General features: G+C 35.5%; 1 pseudogene; it reads right to left on the bottom strand.

Annotated features, from left to right (window-relative positions):
- Positions 1-21,022: 21,022 nt before the first annotated feature.
- LOC114491890 lies at positions 21,023-21,625 on the bottom strand (annotated as a pseudogene).
- Positions 21,626-23,235: the final 1,610 nt, after the last annotated feature.

The raw sequence follows: 23,235 nt of genomic DNA, 5'->3' as shown, positions 1-23,235 counted from the left end.
AAACTATAATGTTGGCATTAAAGTCAGTGATAAATTTTTAAAAAGATATGTAATATATGTTTAATATATGCATACCTGTTATCTATTATTTTTTATTCTATGCCTTAAAATGCTCTTTTAACTTAACTTTTGTGAAAATATTATCTACAGAATTTGTTCAAGATATTGTCTATGATCTAGAAATATTAAGAGAAATAAAGCACATAACAATATAGCAGTTTTTTCATCATAATTTTCTTCTGAGCCCTGGCTGGTGTGGCTCAGTGCACGGAGAGCTGGCCTATGAACCAAGGGTCACCAGTTCGATTCTCAGTCAGGGCACATGCCCACGTTGCAGGCCAGGTCCCTGGTTGAGGGTGTGTGAGAGGCAACCACATATCAATGTTTCACTCCCTCTCTTTCTCCATCCCTTCCTCTCTCTCTAAAAATAAATAATAAATAAAATCTTTTAAAATTTTTTCTTCTGAGGTTTCTCATTTTAGTACTGATTTTAAGACTGGAGAAATATGAATTTTTATATTTGGAACAAATATCAAAAGGTATTTAAACATGTGTAATGGTCAAAATAAATATTTCAAACAATTTTCTACACGTTAAGGTGCTTAGCTGGAGAAATTTTAATTTCATTGATGTACAAAAGATGTATTACAATGATCTCCACAGAGTCAATATAAGTGAAGCATTTTAAGCATCAAAGTTTGTATAACAAATTATTTTTAATTTTGTCTAAATTTAATATTCTGAAGTAGAAATAGATTATCTTTTCATTCAGTTTAGCAATAAAGTTTCTATAGGTGCATTTTTTTAATTTTCAAAAATTAAATACTTTATGCCTTAGTCAGGGTTTGGCAGCTTCTAAGAATTATGCCAGTAATTAATTCATCCATGGATTTTGAGTTATCCCAAAAGCAGATCCTAAGATCAGAATGTACATGCAGGTATTTTATTTGAGACTGATCTAGGAAGTAGAAGTGAAGGAATGGGGAAGCTGAGCAAGAAAGAGTAAGAAAGTCCAAACATGTATACTAATTATCTTTTTGCCATTGTTGGCAACTAGGAATCAAGCTTTGTGGAGTCAAAAGATTTCAGAGAAAGTGGTCAAATCCTCACTTCGTCAAAGAGGGCGTACAGATGGCTAATAATATGAAAAGATGCTCAACATCACTATTCATCAAAGCAATGCAAATTAAAACCACAATAAGATACCACCTCACACTCTCAGAATGGCTGTCAACAGTAAATCAACAAAGAGCAAGTACAGGCGAGGATGTGGAGAAAAGCGAACCCTAGTGCACTGTTGGTGGGAATGCAGAATGGTGCAGCCACCATGGAAAACAGTATGGAGGTACCTCAAAAAATTAAAACTAAAACTGCTTTATGACCCAGAAATTCCACTTTTGAGTATATATTCAAAGAAACCAAAAGCACTAATTCAGAAGGATATATAGGGTAGGGCAAAAGTAGGCTTACAGTTGTTCATATGGAAAATAATACAATAATTAATAATTAATAATACAAGAATAACACTATGTTTTGCATGCTCACAACTGTAACTCTACTTTTGCCAAACCCTGTATGTACTTCTATCTTCATTGCAGCACTATTTACAATAACCAAGATGTGGAAGCAACCCCAGTGCCCACCAATAGACAAGTGGATAAAAAAGTAGTGGTATACACACACACACACACTATGGAATATTCCTCAGCCATAAAAAAAGAATGAAGTTCTACCATTTACAAAAGAATGGATGGGCCTAGAGGATATTATGCTAAGTGAATAAATCAGTCAGAGAAAGACAAATACCATATGATCACACTTATATGTGGAACCTAAAGAACAAAATAAGCAAACAAATAAAATAGAAATAGGTTCATAGATATAGAGAACAGACTGATGGTTACCAGAGTGAGGTATGCAGAGCTGGGTAAACAATGAAGGGATTAAGAAGTACAAATTGGTAGTTACAAAATAGTCACAGGGATATACAGTACAGCACAGGAAATATAGTCAATAATAGTGTAATAACTATGCATGATGTCAGGTGGGTACTGGAAATATTAGGAGGATCACTTTGTAAAGATAGGATTATCTAACCATTATGCTGTATACCTGAAACTAAAACAAAATAGTCTTGAATGTAAACTATAATTGAAAAATAAAATACTATAAAAAGAAAATGGGCAAGTCCTATAGAATCCCTATAGACTTTCAGTAGTCCCTGCGGGAAAACTTAAGCTCTGAGTACAGTGTCATTTGAAATAAAGTCATACGAAGATAAAGAAAATGAATGGCTGACTTAGACAGCAGAAGTAAAAAAGAAATGACCTGCACATTATAATAAGCTATTTATTTGTGCACTTATTTATTTGCTTTTTCATAAAAATATTCTAAGTGCTGATTTGGCTAGAGGACATTTATCCATCTCTGATAGTCAATTTAAACTTATTCTCACACAGTAGACCTGTAAATACTTCTTTCACATTCTCTTGAAATGTGTGCTAATGTGATTCCTGAATGTATTTACATTATGATCCAGGTATCATTTAGTGAATATCATTTTGGCTCAGAGTTCTCATTAATATCTCTGCTAGAAAGGCAATTCAGGTAAGGGCAGCCTTTTTAACAAATGGTGCTGATGCAGTCAGATATCCTTATGCAAAAGTAAAAGAAAAAAACTTCGAACTGCACCTCATACCATACATGAAATTAACTAAAATCAAATTATAGACTTAAATGTGAAACTGCTAATGGTAAAATTTTGAGAGGTAACCAAATGAAAAACCTTTGTGCCTTTTGGTTAGGCAGACTTTTTCAATGTGATCTATAAAAATTAAAATGATATTTTGTGCCTCATCATAATTTAAAACTTCTGCTCTTCAGAGAACAATTTTAGAAAAACAAATAGACAAGCCACCGATTGAAAGAAAACCTTTGCAAAGCCTATATCTGATAAAGGGCATGTGTCTAGAACATATAAGGAACTCTCAAAATTCAATAATAAGAACACAACCCAATTTAAAATTGGGCAAAAGATTTAACAGCCACTGTACTAAAAAAATACAAGAATAGCAAATGAGGCAACAAAAAGGTATTCAACATGATTAATCATTAGAAAAACAGACATTAAAGCAACAATGAGCTACCACTACACACCAATTAAGGTGGCTAAAATTGAAAAGACTGGCCACACTATGCTTTTGGAAAGGATATGGAGGAACCAGAACTTTCATGCACTATTGATGGTAAAACTACTTTGGAAAAAGACAATTTTTTAAATAGTTCAAAACTATAACTGCCATATGATTCAATCATTACACTACCAGATATTTTCCCAAAATTATAGAAAGCATACATCCATTTGTACATGAATATTCATAGCATTTTTACTGGTAAGAGCCCAAAGCCTGGAAACCACTCAAATATCCACTGACAGGTGAAAGGATGAACAAACTGTGGTATTTCCAGACAAAGGAGTGCTACTCAGTACTAAAAAGGAACAAACCATTGATGCACATAATATGGATAGAACTCAAAACAATCATGCTAACTGGAAAGAATCCAAACAAGAAAGAGTGTCCACTGTATGGTTCCATTTATATAAACTCTAGAAAAGACAAACTGATCTATAGTAATAAAAATTTTATCAGTGGCTTCCTGGTGAGACAGAGTAAGAAGGGGTGAGAAGAAAGGACCCGAAAATGACAGCAGAGAAGATTTGAGAGTGGAGGATGTGTTTCTTACTTTGGATACTGTGATTGTCTTACAGCTGTCAACACTGGTCAAAGCTTTTCAAACTGTACGTTTTAAGGATGTGCAATTTATTGTATACTAGTTATACTTACATTAAGCTATTAAAAAATTTCTCTGGTCTAGGTGATGTCAAACACATATGACAAGTACTCAGCTTACTAGTCCTAAGAATATTTATTAGCACAAGCTGAGGAAATCTGGTTGTGACTGAGCCTGTCTTCATCACAGAGAAAATGCATGTCCTGAGAAAGGGGGTATCGAATAACACAGTTAAAAGGAACATCATAGGTAGAAATAAGACAGTTGTGGACCAAAGCTGATAGGATAGACAAGGGGCCCCAAGGAAAAAGGACATCAGGCCAAGATACATGGGGATTGCCCCTGTCCTGCCATTGATGATTATCCTCTGTGCCATTTTTTGAATGGTGTCCCCTGGCCCACATCACTCAAACTTCAAGGGGAAGAACAATTGTCTTTCCCCAATATTCAGAGACATTTATTGGCAATATGAAAATGCCTACACTTGCAGCAAATGACTTCTTTGTTTTAGAATGTGAAACGGGATTTGGTGAATGAAAGAGTGAATGTTAAAGGAACTTTATCCCTGAGAAAACTCTAAGCACCACATGCGGCAGCTCTGCTGTCAGATTGGGTGTGCCAGGCCCCGCTTTCCCGAAGCAGAAAGGTAGACCTATCCAAATGATTTACGGAAACTCTGTGGTCAGTGGTTGCCTCTGAAGAGACCATTCATTTAACAGGACTGTAAAACTTTAAAACCAATCCATGCTTCTCCCTGACATATAGCTTCGCCACCCGTTTCTCTTCCAGCTACAGCTCTTTCTCCAATTTAATCCTCCTTCAGACTCTTTTAGACAGAGTGTTATACCATATTTTGCTGTTAAATCATGAAAAATGATAGACTTTCTACCATTTGTAAGAGTCATTGTCAAATTATACTCTCTAATAGGTAATATACCACTTGAGTCAGTAATTTCAACTATTTGCATGCATTTCAGGTTTGCCAATTACCCTTCCAAGCTGTAAATTGCCTATTTTGAGAGCATAATTTGATTTTTAATGTTTGTCTTAACAGCCTGATTTGTTTTGTCCTTTGATTTGTTTCACATTTTAGTAATTAATTTTAAGCTGACTATGTCTCTCCTAAAAGGAAGGTGGGGATTGAAAACCTTTTAGAGCTACAGCAGTTTGATACTAATATAAATTTCTAGCTAGTGCCACAGGCCTTAAGCAAAAAATGTCAAGCCACCTCTTCTGCCTTTAGAAAGTGGTCACTACTCCTTTTCCAAGAGATATGCTAGCTCGAGTTTCAAACACACACTATATAACCCCCATTTTAAACACACACCAATAAGTGAAATTGACCATCAGAAGCATATCCAAAACAGAAGTGATATTTTTCAAATCATCAGTCTGTAAAAAAGATGCAAACGTGTTTTGGGGTTATGTAAATGTATTTGGCCCCAGATGTCCTCTGGTGTTCATTCTCTATCAATAGTCTACTGGCAAAAACTGTATGGAGAAACAAATCTCTCATTTCCAGCCAGACACACCTTGTAAAACTTCTTATAATTACTTGGGAAACACAAGCACTTCTGTGTTGTCACAGTTTTTGTTTTTGTTTCTTGGGGTTTTTTGGCCATTCAAATAGGTTTGCAGTTCTATCTTCTTGTGATTTTGATTTGCATTTCCCTAGTAGCTAAGAATGTTGAATATTTTCATGTGCTAATTTGGCAATTGTGTATCTTCTTCAGAGAAATGCATGTTTATATCTTTTGCTCAATTTCCATAGTGATTATACATTATTTTTGCACTTTGAAAGTTCTTTAATGTGTGTGTGTATATATATATATATATATGATTTATAAGAGTGATAGTCTCTTCTAATCTGTAGCTTGTATTTTCTTTTTCTTTTAATAAAGATTTTATTTGTCTATTTTTAGAGAGGGGAAGAGAGGGAGAAATAAAGGGGGTGAAACATCAATGTGTGGTTGCCTCTCACGTGCCTCCTACTGGGGACCTGGCCCACAACCCAGGCATGTGCCCTGAGTGGGAACCAAACTGGCAACCCTTTGGTTCACAGGCCAGTGCTCAATCCACTGAGCCACACCAGCCAGGGCAGTAGCTTGTATTTTCATCTTTTTAACAAGGTCTTTCACAAAGCAAATGTTCATAATTTTGAGAAAATTTAATTTATCATTTTTCCTTTTAAGACTTGTAATTTTCTGTCAAGTTTAAGACTCCTTGTTTAGCCCCAGATCTGAAGATTTTCTCTTTTTTTTCTAAAAGTTTTTATAGTTTTTCATTTTACATTTAAATCCATGATCTATTTTGAGTTCAATGACAGTTTAGATATGAGGTTTAGGTTAAACTGTATTTATTTATATTTTGCCTAGAGATTTTCAATTGCTCCAGCACTATTTGCTAGGAGTCTGTTGTTCTTCCATTGAATTGTGCTATAGACTGAATGTCTGTGTCCCTTCCCAAAATTCACATGTTGAAACCCAATCTCCAATGTGATGATATTTGCAGGTGGAGACTTTGGGAAGTGATTAGGTCATATGTGTGGAGCCCTCATGAGTGGCATTAGTGCCCCTATAAAGGACCCCAGAGAGCTTCTTTGTCCCTTCTGCCAAGTGAGGATACAGGGGGCCATCCATAAACCACAAAGTTAGCCTCACCAGACACTGAATCTACTGGTGCCTTGACATTACTCTTCCCAGTCACCAGAGCTGTGAGAATCAAATGTTTATTACTTACCTATCCAGTCTCTGATTTTTTTGTTATAAGAGTCCAATGGCCTAAGACTTGATTCTGGAGGTGCTGCTATAACAAATAGCCAAAACTGTGGAAGCAGCTTTGAAACTAGGGTAATGAGTGGAGACTGGAAAAGTTTGGAGGTACATGCTAGAAAAAGCCTATTTTCTTTCTTTTTGCAAATTAAAATTCCTGGGCACTTAAAGACTATTAGTATCCTGTGTAACCTCTAAATAGAATGTATACTCTCCCAGTACTTTCCCCAGCATTAGTTCAAAGTCCTCCTAAAAATCGAATATATTATGGATAATTTCAACAGCCCAATCCAAGTGCCATAATGATAGCCTCATGTAGTATTTCCTCAAAGACTTTTTATTTAACTTTTGAAGGAAACTAAAGTCTAAATAAAAGAAAGAATGAAAAATATACCAAAATATTTTATACTGTGTTACTAAAGAGAAAGACCCAAAACCAGATAATCTAGAAAATGTAATATAGTTTGTGTAGATAACATATCATTACTATACTCATATATGTATTCAAATAAACAAAAAATTATACCATACCTTATGGCCCAAAACTTCCACTTTCTTTTTACTAGTATAGTTGTTCAGCATTTTTACTTCATATCCTCTATATTCGTTGATTCTTTCCTCAGTTTAGTGGAAGATGAAACATGCTATAAAGAATCCAGGACCCATGGAGTACAAGTCCAGTGTGGTCAAGAGCATGCCTCCAGCTTTTATGCAAACTGTCTTCAGCAAACCATACAAGCATTCTGCTTTTCTGAGATGAAATGAGGCAGATACCAATAATGACAGCAACAAAAATAAGAACTACTACAGCAACAATGGTCTGCCTATCTTATAATCTTTGGTTCTCAAATCCAATTCAATGGGTCACTGTTAAGAGCACTCCACAGGTAGTCCTCTTACATGCTAAATGTTTCTAACACAGGAACTTAATCTTTTAAGAAAAGTCTCATCAATAGCATCATCACTAACACAAATGCATTTTATTTACACATATGTAGTATGAGATGCATAGCTCAAGGAAGTCTTTCATGATGCTAAAAATGGTTTCTTAATGAAGGAGAAAAAGAAAAATTATTGACTTGGGTTCACAGGGCAACTCTCTAAATATAATTCTATCTCTACATGTCTTAGAAGGTCTGAGCTCCCCCTGTGTGTGAAAATCTCATGTTAATGTCAATGCAAAACCGTCTACCTATATTACCTCATCTCCTTTACATCCTCACCATAAATACACATTCCTAGCTACAGCAGTTGGGTGTCCAGTCCTCAAATAACTGGCTCTCCATTTTTTTCCTTACTGCTCATTCCTACTCTACATGTTCCTTGTTTCTCAAGATGATGCTTGTCCCTCTTCTCCTTGTAAACAAAGAGCTGCAGGGAGGTCATTGTTATGAATTGAATGTGCCCAGCTCTACCAAATTTGTATGTTTAAACCTTAATCCCCAAGGCTCTGGTATTTGGCTGTGCAGCCTCTGGGAGGTGATTCAGTCACGAGCGTGGGGCCCTCACAAATAGGATTAGAGCCCTTAAAAACACAAGTCTCAGAGAAATCCCTTCTGCTTCCTCCATGTGAAGTTACAGTGTAGGAAGTAGGTCCTCGGTAGACACTGAATCTTCAGTGCCATGATTTTGGACTTCCTACCTCCAGAACTGTGAGAAATAAATGCTTGCTGTTTATAAGTCACCCAGTCTAAGATAATAATAGATACTGGAGAAATGTTTGTTGAGGGAAACTAAATTCAGAACAGATATAGGAGGGTATCCCAAAAATCTCAAAATGACTAGGTTAGACACAAAAAAAAGTCAAAATTTCCTTCATGCCTAAACCTATTTCTTCTTTTCACCAGTCCCCACTTCCTACCAAAATATTTTGAGGCTAAGACAATTCAGATCAATAAACAAATCATAAACCTATAAAATTTTTAATTTTCTAATATTGTGAAGAAATTAAGTCAAAGCAAATAATTGGCAGCATTTTTAACATGCTTTTTTTCTAAATGTTTTGTTATTTCTATATGTCTATATTTAGTGACTTATTAAATTCCAGTATCTTAAGGGAAAAAATAGGTATGTTAAGATTCAACCTAGTGATGTTGCAGAGGTCAAGATGCCCCCAATCTTAGTGCTCATTAATTATTCTAAGCACATTAGTAATTTTATCGATGAGGGGGGACCCCAACAAACAAGAATTACCTTCTGAAGGGTGGATTCCTTGTAGTACTGGCTTCCCCCACTTAGTGAGTACTCTAGGAACCCATCTGTATCAGGTTCTAGCTAGCATCATTGTGAGACGCTGCATCTGGCTTCAGTGAATTTTTTTGAAGACTCTTTCAACATGTTTGCCCATTTCATGATGGGTGATTTATGAGTGCATCTGCCCTCACTGTGCTGAGTGTTCGGCAATTTTTGAGCAAAAATGTCATGACCTCTATGTCCCACCCTCCCTATTCAACCCACCTGATCTGACCCTGATTGACTTTTTGTTGTTTCCACAGATGAACAAAGTCCTTAAAAGGGATACATTTTGCTGATATGAAAGAAGTAAAACAAAAAACAATGGAAGCACTAAATGGCATCAAAATCTATGATTTAAAAAGTGTTTTGAGCCCTGGATGGTGTGGCTCAGTAGACTGCGTGCTAGTCAGTGAACCAAAGGGCTGCTAGTTCAATTCCCAGTCAGGGCACATGCCTGGGTTGCAGGCCAGGTCCTCAGTAGGGTGTGTGAGAGGCAACCACATTGATGTTTCTCTCCCTCTCTTTCTCTCTCCCTTCCCATCTGTCTCATAATAACTAAATGAAATCTTTAAAAAATATGCTTTTGAGCAGTGGAAAAAATATCTTAATAGGTGTATTGCCTCAAATGGAGAGTACTTTGAAGGTGACTGAAGTTTAAACATGTAAGAATAAGTGCACAATTCTTTACAAGTAAATCCTACTTTTGGACCACCCCCCCACACATACACCTTGTGGACTGATAATACTTGGATATATTAATAATAAAAACGTAAGACTTTAGGTGTTTGTTTCACCCTATATTTCCTATGTATGAGAAGAAAAACTCATCTTTTATTTTCTGATGATATATTTTGCTAATTTTATTGACATTTTCTTAGATAAAGAGACTTTAATTCAGACATTAAATCATGTAGCAAATTCCACCTCAGACTTTAATGCTTACTTTTATATGCATCCTATAAAATGAAAACGCCTGTCAGCCCTCACTTTTTCTTCCTAAACAGGAAGCAAAAATAAGTACTAGGATGCTCATTTCTGATTGAAAATTTGGGTTTCTGAGCTATCTTCCTGACTCAACCCTCACCCTCCAAAATAGATCATGCCTGACATCAGACCTTTGCTCCTGAGTCTTTTCCCACCTCATTCACCTGACAGCCTTCTCCACAACAGACATCTTATCAGACGTGACTGATTGCTGTAATCTGTACTCTGGGCAGCCATTAAGCAAATTACCTGAATCATTGCAAGGATTAGTCTCATTAACACATGATTAGCATCAAATTAAAATAATGAGTGTTTAACTTCTGATGTCTTCCAGTTGTTTGAACAGCTTGATCAGCCACACCAGGCTGGCAGGGACGTGGGGGTGTCAAAGATCCACAGGAAAAAAGGGAGGCTGAACTATACAAGACAGTACAGTTAGCCAGCAGAATGTACTAAAATCAGACTCAAACTGTTTGGTTGAAAGGTTTCTTCCAACCAGCTAAGATGCTGAGTTCACATGAAGGTCTCTCTCTCTCTCTCTCTCTCTCTCTCTCTCTCTCTCTCTCTCTCTCATTGGCAGTATTGGTCATTCACCTGGAGCACCAACTTACCCCTTCCATGTCCTGGATGTTATTTCAATAGGGATTATTTTATCCAAAAAGCATAAAATGCAACTTTTCTTCCTTTCCCAAATTTTTCAGACTTAAAAATAAGACCCTAAAGTGCTGGAATAGTGGTAGACTATAGATCTGAGCATAGTTCCCACATTTTTTCCTTGCAAATGACTACCCAAATATCAAAAAAATGGAAAGTTTGCATCATTTCTGAAAACTATGAAAAGTATGAGTCACATGTGAAAAATTGAAAGGATCTCTGACATCTAACACTCACACTGAAGATTTGTTGGGGTCCTAGAAGACCAACTCTCCATTTTCCTACCTATAGAACAGCAGCATGTGAGGAAATTTGGTGGACAGAGTACAGTGGCCTTCAACTCCAAGACTGATGCCAACTTATATGTCAGGAAGATGGGCAAGACAACCAGAGAGCCTGCATGGTCATCAGGATTCCAGCATGAGCAGGTAAGTGAAATAAGCAAAGAGCTATTGTGATAAATTCCTTTACTGTCCTTATTTTTTTTAAAAAAAGGTAATGTTAGAAGTACAAAATTTGATAGGAACTGAAGGAATACAGACTATATTACCCCAAACCATGCCTCTTGGACATAAAAATTATTTTGAGCTGAAGGCAATTAAGAACAGCAAATGCAGAAAAAGCTCCCTCTACCCTCACATTTTCCTGCCTAAACACAGAAAATAAATTTTCCTTTATGGAAAAGGACTTGACTCACAGCCCAAAGATGACACCAGAGAAATCTCAAAAACAAAAAACAAAAAACAAACCTTAGATCATTAGTTTCCCTCCATATATTCACCTTCCCATAGTTTGTCACTCTTAGAAACCTAAAACCACTTTCCCCCTTTCTGTCATTTTTCCAAAAATTTGTTCTTTGTTGAAACATCTGTATAAGCCAGAGTTCTAAGCCGTCTCTTTGAGTTACAACTCTGGGTACTCCCCTGTGTTGCATACATGATATTCACTAGTGAACTTGTTTTTCTCTTATTAATTTGAATCTAGTCAGAACCCTAAGATAAGTTGAAGAAAAAATTCTTCCCTTACAGAGCAATCTAACATCAGGAAAAATGTGTGAAGATTAAAATTACCGCTGCTAATATAAACATCTGCAGTTAGGTATACATTTCTCAGTCATATGGCCTCATTATTTGTCAATCATAAAGAGACAAAAAGAATGAATTTTGATAAGACTTTGTCTTTCTAGAATTAAATTCTAGGAAAAAATGCTATGGAGTTGTAAAGGAGAAAGATTTAAGTAGCATGCCCCCAAATTTGTTTTCATATATGTCAGACTCATAGGAAATGTCACCCCAAATTATGTGAAAAAATAGTTATTTAATTATATACTAAGTTAACTAAGACATAAATATAAATACTTAGGAAATAAAGTTGTGCTTAAAAATCCCAAACATAGTGCTTACAAGATTAAAATACATAACATTGAACTAATAATTAACAATAAACTGAGATTTTATTAGCAAAAGTACAATCTGAGAGATAAATAATGATAAGAAAAAATGTGCTAACTGTATCATCTGAGTTGGAGTGGTATAAATGACAATAGTTACTGTTTATTGATTGATGATAGAAAAATAAATTCAAATATTAAAAACACTCAGAATTTAGGAAACCATGCTTTCTGTGTATGCTTTTCAAATATCTAAAGGAAAAAAAAATAAATACAGTCTATACAATAGACAATAAGTGAAAAAGAAACAGGTAAGCATAATAAAAAATTTCTGACATGATAAAAAGAGAAAATAATAACATCAACTACTATAGTTAATATCAAAAGGTTTAGTGGCTCAATTAAAACTAAAGACACTCAAATGAAGGGTTTTCCTGAGTCTTTATTGAACAGAAAACCAAAAGGTAAGCAACACAGGCGTACTAAAAATGTTTAAATGGCAAAAATACATAAATTCAAAAATATATTGTATCATATATATTATATAAATGTACCACATGACACACAACAGTAAAAAGGAGAGGAGTATTTATGTCAGAAGAATGGCAGCATGCAGAGAGAGCCAAGCAAAGATCATGACAGCCATAGATATTCCAAAGCAAAATCCAGCAAGAACCATGAAACAGCACATGGAATGGCCACTTCCCATTCCTCATATCAAATACCACATTGGTACACACACAGGTTAGGGGTTCTTACACCGCAGAAACCCAGAAGAAGAAAAAAAAAACTCATGAGCAGGAGGAAATCTCTGATAGTTTCAACTTTGAATTAACTGAATTTTCAAGTAATGAAGTCTCTCATGAAAGAGACAAAAAATTAACTTGAAATAAGTAAATTACCTGTTATTGACAAAGTAAATTTAGTTTACTCTCTTACCTTCACCACACCATAGCAGAAATGGGCAAGTCAAATCCAGTTATAAAAAAAATGAGAAAAATATAATCCCAGCAGTGAAATTGCCAGGTCAAAAGAAAAATACATTTTTTAAAAGATTTTATTTATTTATTTTTAGAGAGGGAATGGGGAGAGGGAGGGGGAGAGAGAGAGAGAGAGAGAGAGAGAGAAATCAATGTGCGGTTGCTGGGGGTCATGACCTGCAACCCAGACACGTACCCTGACTGGGAATTGAACTTGCGACACTTTGGTTCACAGCCCATTCTCAATCCACTGAGCTACGCCAGCCAGGGCAGAAAAATACATTTTTACACTCCAATGATTGTAAATACTGTAGTTAAAAATGTAGATCCTGATGTCCCAGAATGCTATTTCATTTGCTGAAATTGACAAGATTCAATGAAACCAGGGAAGAATAATTACCAAGGATCTGTAAACTAACAGATTCTGGAGCTTACAAACTGCTGGAGACAATCAAATTCCAGCAAGTCAGATAGGAAAGGCCTGTTGACCACCACAGGTCTTCGGCTGTCCTCACAGAAAGGCCATGCCTTATATTATGACTAATCTAGCTGTACATTATCCCACCTGTTCAAGGACTTAAAAGATGATCTGCGTACAGATAAGGACTTTCAGTAGGGAAACAGAACATTAAAAAGAAAAGAAAAAATAGAAATTGTGGAATTACAAATATAAATATTTGAAATGAAAATGCACTGGTTGGTCTTAGCAGCATATCAGACACTGCAGAAAATAAAAGCACTAAACCTGTAGAGAGGATATCAGAAATTATGCAAACTGAAATACAGAAAGAAAAATATCCTGAAAAAAAAACAGCTGCCTAGTAACCCGTGTGGAAATAAGAGACATTTTAACATATGTATAATTATAGTTCCACAAAAAGACATGAAAGAAATTGGGGCATAAAAATTATTTAAGGGAATAATGGCCATATAGTCTTAAGATTTGATTATAAAAAATACAAAGCACATCTCCAAGAAGCTTAATGAATTATAAGTGGAACAAATGAAAACCACACCAAGAAATAGCATAATCAAAGTGATAATAAAAATATAGAGAAAATGTTAAAAGCAATCAGAATTTCTTAGATAAGAACCTATCCTTTATTTTCAGAATCATGTAAACTGTGTAAGATAAAGTATTAAGCCTTGAGATTGCTTTGCTTGGCTGTGGGGAATCAGGAGACTACTTAAACAAGATATTTTGAAGAATTAGTGTTAACCAAATAAAGATATAACAAAAAGAAATTACATAGAGAAGAAATAGTGAACAAAAGTATGAAGGTATAAAATAGCAATGGTGAGTATATAGAACAGTATACATGATAAAATTGCCTCCTGTATTTTCTTTCATTGAAGTGGTACTTGTTATCTGCCTACTATGAGCCAGACCCTACATTAGGCAGTGAGAATCTAACAGGGAATATGATAAACACACTCTCTACCCTCATGAGGCTTACTTTTACCTAACTTAGGACATCTTACTTTGTTAAGGAATTTTAGTTTTCCCCATTACTTTAACATTCACAAGATCACTCTTTCAGGTATAAATTGACATTTAATAAGTTAACATAATGAGGAGCGGATATAATTATGATCATCATATAAGATTGGAAACATGATTTAATTAGAAAATAGTCATTGCAATTTTTAAAAATTGGTGTAAGGAAAGTCTTGGCCCTGTACAAAAAGAAGGATCAGGAGAATTAGGAAGAATTGTGATTCAGTATCATTTTCAAGGAAATACATTTTCTTAAATTTATCTTCAAAATATTATGTGAAATTCACATGTTAGTTGGTTTCATTTATAACTAATTACTGTAAACAATTCTCTATAAGGGCTGAAAAAATCCTATATTGGATAATCTCCTCAGTTGCTGATTGTATCTTATTACCACTATAGAAATACACTACTTTTATAATAACCAACGTGGAAAAACCATGCAATTATGAATAGTTGGAAACAACTGGGAATTAGAATTATATTTATCACTGTTTTTGAGATAAGTGGGAAAATTGACATTTTATTAATGTGTATTTATAGTCATGTTGATATGCATGAATCAGTGCATTTACTCATCTTAAACCTGGTTAATGCTTGTGAGTTTTAGTTTCAAAATAGGTCCTGTTGTAGCACATTATATAGCTTTTATTTATAACAACTATATCATAACAAACATGCCCTTAGGGTTTTTGTGTGATTCAATCAACTGTGGCTCCAGATCAGATTTGGATGCTAAATGACAATCAGAGATGGAAGAAATACTTGCATGTGAATAGTAATATACATGTTAATACAGACATGTATTGATATACCTTAGATAAAATACCTATATTGGATTACAAACACATCACTATTAAAAGTTAAATTGATTTTAGATTTAAACTGAGTTAGTGAAAAGGAACACCATTTCTGTTACAGAACAGACTGGGGTGGGGGGGTGAATGATATATTATTACCGAAAGGACCCCCCTTTTTCTCCGGGGGTCCTCCCCTGTGTACTAGGTTTGCTTTGCCTGCTGCCAAGGAAAGATGTCTCTCAATGCCAGAGACTGGTGAAAAGGAAAAGAATTATTTATTTAAAAGTTATATAGACTTAGAGTAATGACTTAATGTCTTCATTAAAATACTAAAGTTCTATAGAATACCCACAAATGCACATAGTCCTTCCTTCTCTCCTTTGCCTAGTCCAGCGTACCATATCTCAGGAAAAGTAGAAGTCCATGATTCAGTCTCCTGGGACAATTAGCTGTGTCGCCACTATGATCTCCAGTTAATCCAAAGCCACGTGGTACCTTCTCACGGCCCGCCAGCAAGAATCCTTTCACCCCTTTTCTTCCAGGAAAAGTCTCTCCTGCATCCTAAGCCACGTGGCAAAAGGGAACAACCCAATGCTGTGTGGTCCTAACTCTTGCCCAAGCCATGTGGTCCCAACCTCTGCCAAAGCCGTGTGGTGATTTCTATCATGGCTGTTGAGTCTGGGTTTTAATCCCTGCACCAATCTTCCTCTGCAGCCCCATTTCCTTAGTCTTCCCACAATCAGTTACACCTGACAGCATTCCCATATTCATCCAGCTTTACTGGGCTGCCACAGTAAGTATGGGCAGGCATGTCCCATGGTGTGGAGCCAATCATCTCCAAGCTCTCACACAGGCACTGTAACCAGGGGGAGTTGCTTCCCAGTTACATCCAGGGTTGAAGTCACTCCCATCCCCCTGGCTCAAAGCATGGCTACAGCTATTTAACATATCTATGAAATCAGTTAAAGGTTTATAGATATGTTATACGACCATGCCAAAGGTTAGCTGCAAAGCTGTTGCTATGCAAAACAGCTCCCAATGGCCTTGCTCCATGTGTCCCATCCCCCAGCTCAGACTGATGGAGGTGAGGACACCCTACATATATTTTTCTCTACTATTTCCTGGACACCCTGAGTTCTGGACCCCATTACAAATCCCCATTTGGGCCCCCTCCTTGGCTGTACCCTGTTACAAATGATTTTGTAAAAGTGAAAAATTTCTCCTCGTCTCAATCTAAATTAAAGGAAGCATTAATTAAGACACATAGATACTTTAAGCCATAGAACAGTAAGCCTCATAGTATAAAAGTGTAAAGGCCTTTAACTATGATGGCACTTATAGCAAATGACTGCAATAAGCAGGGAGAAGTGATGGGTATGCTTCCATGATGAATATTCATGGCGTGGAAGATACCAAAACTACAGTGGTAAGCTCTTATCACCTCTTGAGTTTTGAGATGTCTTCACTCTCTGGAAGAGTACCTGCTGCACAATCCAGGAAACTGTGTCTGAAAAAGAAATGAGAGTTTGTCATTGGTCCACCCCCTGTCTTACCCATTTCAGCATAGATTGTCACATCATTTGCCTTATCAGTTCTTCATCTTCTCTTCATTATCTCTTTGGAATGTTGATGTCATATATCATGTGCCTGGTATTAAATTTCAACCTGAAAGAAATTTCAGTGTTTATCAGACTAGTAGGTAAATGAAATTTTGGAACTTGAGTTAAAGAAGGGATGTGATGTCATTACATAAATTGCAATCTGAAGTTACTTATGGACAGGGTTTTTATTATTATTGTTCCTGATTTACTGTCTCTGTAGAAGCACATTACCATATTTACCACCTAGAGGAAAGTGCCCTTGCTGATTAGAAAACTACAGAAATATTGCATAAAAATCATTTCCCCACATATCTGAAAGTACATGTAAAATATTGATTGCTTTGAAGAATTCTTTAAAGAGTGTTGAGATGAGGCCAATATGAGTCAACATGAAAGTTGCTCAAAAGGGCTCAAGAACCTTAGGTTAGTTGTGAGGCAAAAATGGGCTATCGCTCAAACAACTGGGTACTCTTAAAGGTAATCAATATAGATGCATCTCTTTACCGTGAATGTCACCTACTATCTCCTAATAAAGATCAATATTAGCCTTATCTAAACAGTGGTAAAACAGATGCTTTTTCCACCAAGAATCTCTTCCAAACTAGGGACTGGAAACAGAGGTAGAGGAAAGAAATCTGAAAATAATGTTAATAACATACCAATTTTATAGATGGAAAAACTAAGGCAAGCTCATCTATAAAATTTAAGAGTTAGTTTGTGGATAATTTAATACATGATTTTTGTGTGATTAAATGAAAAGATTGAAAACCAAAGAGGTTCAGTATTTATTACAAAGACATGCTAAATAAACTGAAATTAAATTAATCAGAAAACTCTTAGATTAATAACAGCCTTTGGCAATTTTATTAAATTTCATATGATTACCTAATTTATTCTGAATATTTCAACCTTTTTATGGAATTCTTTACTAGCTTGGAGCCATTTTCTTCAACACTAAAAATATGGTTTTATCAATTATACTTTGTGACCAATTACAAATGGTCACAAATCAAAAAGGCAAGATTTTAATTCCAGAATCAAGTCTCAGTCAGTTCAGTAGGACACATGTATCTATTGAAAACACCCGACAATTTAAACACAGTGTCTGTGATTCATTACATTTAGTCTAGAATTTTCCTAGACTCTGGTTGTGATGAAGGCAGCGTGTAGAAGGGCATCTGGAGAGTTATTTCAGAAATGAGAAACATGATACTTTTTCTCCACTAATTCAGTTTTTAATGTTAGATCAAAAGAAGTTCTAATTATGAGTAGAAGGAGGATTCAATAAATAACTACACTACAGATTTTTTATTCTATTTTGACACAAATTCCTCCGTTACCATAGAGGAAAGCAAGTAATGCCCAATGAGGCACAGTCTTTTCTCTTTTATTCATATCTCAATTTTATCTGCCAGCCTTGCTGACTTAAGGCAATGATTCCAGAAGCTACATGAACTACACCAACTTTTTCCACAAAAGGAAAGAACCAATTACATGCTTTGCCTTCTTTTTTTCACCCTTCACTGAAAGACAGAAAACTACTTCATTCAAATTCCATGCCCTAGTTTTTTAAAATTTTCCTTTTCCACCACTCACTTCTGTTTCTCAAGCTACAGGAGGACATCAGAACTTGAACAAAAATTATACCCATCTTCAGAGGTGTCTTTCTATCTGTCAGGAGGTAAAGAGCTTTTGTTGTGCAGCGCACATTTATTGATGAAAATTTTAAACATCTGCTCTACATACACACATGCTCCAAGTTTTGAGGCTAGGCCTTGGGAACAGAAAGAAATTTGCTGAATAGTAGCCTACAAGAAGGATTAGGGGAAAAAAATAATTAATTTTAAAAGGAATAAAAAAATTGGAAAAGCTTAATCAGTTTCTGGCATTTGATGTTTGTATAATTTGTACATGATGGAGCCCAGATGTTAAGTTACAATAGTCTAAGTGCTAAGTGCTAATATAACTTGGGCTATTAAATATCCAATTTCCATTTTTAAAAAACTTTGTAAATCTGGTGCATATTGGTGATATGACCTAAAATTAATTTGAATAACTTACACTTATTGCTACCAAACCTATAATAATTTGGTATGACTTATTAACTAGAATTCTAGTTATTTGAAAAATAGAATGTTCATCATGGCAATGTTCTTAGCATTTTCACAATAGTCGAAAAGTAGAAATAGCTCAAATGTCCGTTGATGGATGAATGGATAGACAAAATGTGTTATGTACAAAATAATGGAAATTATTGTTTTAAATGAATTCCTGGCCCATGCTCAATATAGATGGACCTTGAAGACATCACATTGAGTAAAATAAGGCAGGCACCAAAAAACAAATATAGTATATTCTACTTATATTAGGTACTTACAGTAGTCAAACCCATAAAGACTGAAAGTAGAATGGTGGTTTATAGGGGTTTGGCTGAGAGTAAAAATTAGAAGATATTGTTAAATGGGCACAGCATTCCAGTTTGGGAAAATGAAAAGGTTCTGGAGATGGATGGTGGTGATTGTTGCACAGCAGTGTGAATGTGCTGAATGCCACTGAGCTGTACACTTAAAAATGGTTCGAATGGTAAATTTTATGTTATGCATATTTTTTCACAATTTTAAAAAGTGTGTTTAATCATTAATAAAGCTTCATATTGTAAAACTTAGTGATTCTAATAATAACAGCCATGAGTACACACCACTCTTTAGCAAGGTAGATGACATAAATTGTCCTTGCTTTACAGATGCGGGAAATGAGCTACAGGATAATCTCCATAAAATGTCAGAGGACATCAGAGTCCAAGTTAGAAAACTGTTCTCTGATCCTTTTTTTTTTCTTGCCAGCATAAGAAATTATGCTCATCACACAAAATGTAAGCTTCACCTTTTGTGAAATTGAAGTTGGCCGTTTGTTCTTTCGGACTCTTCCCTTTGGGCCACAGCTCTAGCTCTAAGGGCCAGTTCTTTATACACTATGTGTTAAGTCAGTGATGGGGTCCCTTCTAATCTCTTCCCCATACTCAGCTTAGTATCCCAAAAATTCATTCAGACATACCCAATCCAATGCTGGTATAAACTCTGGTTTCTTCTTGGGCTCACCCAGTCTTACCCATTTCTCAAGCCAAATTGCTCTGACCTTCTTGGTTCAATTATGAATGATGACATAATATAGTTATTCCTTTCAGAAAAATGCATCGTTTCTCTAGAGTTCCCAACACTTTGATCTAGAGTCAGTTATTTTAAGGACTCCCTACTTTGAGCCAATTCTTTTTAGGTGAAACTTTTAGTGCTTAACTAACAATTGGCATCACCTTTCAGATATATTACTTTCAACTCCACTAAACCTTAGGCTCAAAGTGGAGTTTACACACTGATTACTTCCTTAGTCTTCAATGATTTTTTTTTTGTAGCTCAGTCAATATTATAATTGTGGGCCCATAATGGCAAAGGAGACTCATCTTGGGCAATGTGGAAGCTGCTCTTTTAGAATCCTACAATTATGAGATAGCACATGTGCATTAGAAGTAAAATGAGAAATCCTATCCTATCATAAAAAGGATGCAAATAGTGTGTCACTAGCTATCAGAAGGGAGATTATTTTTATATTATAAATGTGGAAAACTTTATGGAGTAGCTGATTCTTAGACACCCTATTATCTCAAAAGGACACTGTGATTTACATATACTAAGCTGAAGTACCTGTGTTAGTACATTCAAGCTACTATAACAAAATACCATAAACTGAACGGCTTATGAACAACAAACATTTATTTCTCACACTTCTACAGGCTAGGAAGTTCAAGATTGAGGTGCTGGCAAATTTGGGGCTTAGTTAAGAGTCTGCTTCCTGGTACATAGGCAGTTGTCTTCTCTTCTCCCTGTGTCCTCACATGGAAGAAGATGACAAGGGAGCTCTCAGGGGTCTCTCATCAAGGACACTAATCCTGTTTGTTGCTGAGGACACTGCCTCATAAATAATCACCTTCCATAAGCCCCATCTCTTAATACCACCACACTGGGGATTAGGTTACAACATAAATTTGGGGGAGACATGAACTGTCAGTCACTTAATAGCAGTACTTGATGTGAAAATACTTTTGCAAAGTGAAATAACATTTTCTTTTTAAATATATTTATTTATATTTATTTAAGCAAATTTTGACAATTATTAAAGAAAAATATGTTTGTTTTATTTCATTTTTAGAGTTTCAAATGGTTTTTAATATTCACTTATTTATTTATTTTCAATACAAGGCTTTTATTTCATCTTTAAAATATTGCAAATAAGTCTGAGGAACCATTCAGCATCTTGCTGTTTCTATAGCAGGCCAACTTCGATTCTTTTGTCAGCCTGCTGAACTGCTCCTTTTTCAGAAACATAGATACCATCCAAAAGTTTTCTGATGTTCTTGTTTTTAACTGTTGTGGCTTGCTGAATCAAAGCCACTGAATATGATACAAGTTCCATGTTGTTTCCTTCAAGAATCAACACAGCTTTTGGGGCTTGAAATATTGAACAAGCAACACCTAACCTCACTTGAACCCTGTGGATACATTTTTTGCCCAGGAAATTTCTGATTTCAACAAAAGAACCATCCACCTAATTAATGAGGCCAATGGGGAAGTGAGCATATACAGACTTCGTGTTGTCATGGAAGCTCAAGTTAACCCCCTTCATCCTGTTCTGTGTGTGGCTGCAAATGGTGTGAAGGGTGGCCAGTTCTTTTCTGTTTCCCCACCATTTGTCATCCTGGAGCCTCTCCTTTTTCTTTCCAAGGAGACTGAGTTTCACATTGATGAGATTGAAGTTCTTCATAGGGTGCCTTTCGGGCCCTTTACAATAACTTTGTGTCTCTTCAGAGTGATGCTGACTGCTGACATTTTCTGGAATTTTGACAGTCTGTTTGCTGAGAATGTTCATCCATGCAGTAGATGCAGCAAAGAGAGCTAGAGTTTCAGATGGTATTTAAATAAAACATTTAACAGAAAAATTATATGTCTATGTGAAAATAAAACAGTAAGAAAGGCAACAACTTCTACTAATACGTAGATTTGCTTCTATATTTTTTAATAAATAGAGGATCATATACTATATCTATGTGTATATGCACATATATATCTGCCTATATTATTAAATACACAAATGGAAGTCCATTGTACAGTGTTCTGAGGTTTATTTTATATTTTAACTTAGCACCTTAGAGACAATTTTTATTGACACATACAGTCCACACCATCATTTTAAGGTCTACGTAATATTCATTGTATGAATATGCCACAATTTGAATTACCTTGAACATTTAACTTGTCCATGGTCTTTCTATATTTAAATTACTAATGAAATGAATATCCTATACTTGCATCTTTCTGCATTTGTCTAAAATATCTGTAGGCTAGATTTCTAAAAATAGAACCGTTGGATCATAGGATGTCTATATTTAAGGTTTGTTGTGTTTTTTTTTAAGCTATGGCCACATTGTTCCAAAGAGGTTGCCCCAATTTATATTCTCATTAACAGTATATGAGAATGAGGTTTCTCACACTCAGGCTAATTCTTCTTTTTTCTCTCAAATTTATAAGCTCACTTATCCGAGAGGCTTAACTTGGCATCTCACTAATGGTTTAGTTTGCATTTCTTAGCACAAGTAACAGAGAGAATCTTCATATGTGTTGATAAGACATTTATAATTCTTTCTCTGTGAACTACCTGATCAAGTCCTTTTCCAACCTTTTCTAAGAGAAATAAAAAAGATCTAGAAGAGGCAGAAAACTCACTAGAAATCTAAGTTACATCTTTTTCGTGGATGTCCCAGCTTGATGCTACATGTTCAAGGACTGATTGATCCTTCAGAATTCCAAAGGAAACATGTAGACTTTTGCATCTCCTTGTTCATCCTTTTAAAGACATGAAGAATGGGCTCCAGGGGGAAGGAACAAGTCCATGAGGGAAAGAAAGGAGGGAGAAGAGAACTGGAAGAGTGAAGGATGAGGAGAAGATGGAAGAGAAGATGCAGAAAAGGGGAGAATGGTGAAGGGGAGGCACACAGAAAAAGGGAGAAAGGGCGAAAGAAAAGAATATCCATGTTTGAGCTATTTTCTGCCCCATTAGTAGTGTTGTTAATAATGTACAAAATGATTTTACATATAGTTTTTCTGAATTTGGCTTTTCAGGTTATAGAGAGAAATATTGGAAGTTTTAGTATATATTAAAAATTTACAGTATACCTTTTCTTCTAAGATTAACATCTACAAACTTATAGATTTCTGGGATGTTTAATTGCCATTTCTTTCTTATTTGGCAGAGAATTGTAATGAATAAGCAGATACAAATTAGACCTCTTAAGGAAATTCATTTTAATACTTTTTACCACATTCCTTTCATATCATTGTTTTCAAATCTATATGGATGGCATTAAAGGGCAAATCATCTTATATTGCACTCTGGCCAAGAACAAAGAGTGTGCTAGGAAAGGTCCAGGGCATTATTATAGTTAGTGTGAGCACACTTTAAATGAAAGTAGGGCTTTAGCC

This window comes from Phyllostomus discolor, chromosome 1 (genome assembly GCF_004126475.2).
Source record: "Phyllostomus discolor isolate MPI-MPIP mPhyDis1 chromosome 1, mPhyDis1.pri.v3, whole genome shotgun sequence".
Taxonomy (NCBI): Eukaryota; Metazoa; Chordata; class Mammalia; order Chiroptera; family Phyllostomidae; genus Phyllostomus; species Phyllostomus discolor.
Note: the sequence above shows the minus strand (reverse complement) of the source record. Positions and strands in the feature narration are given on the sequence as shown.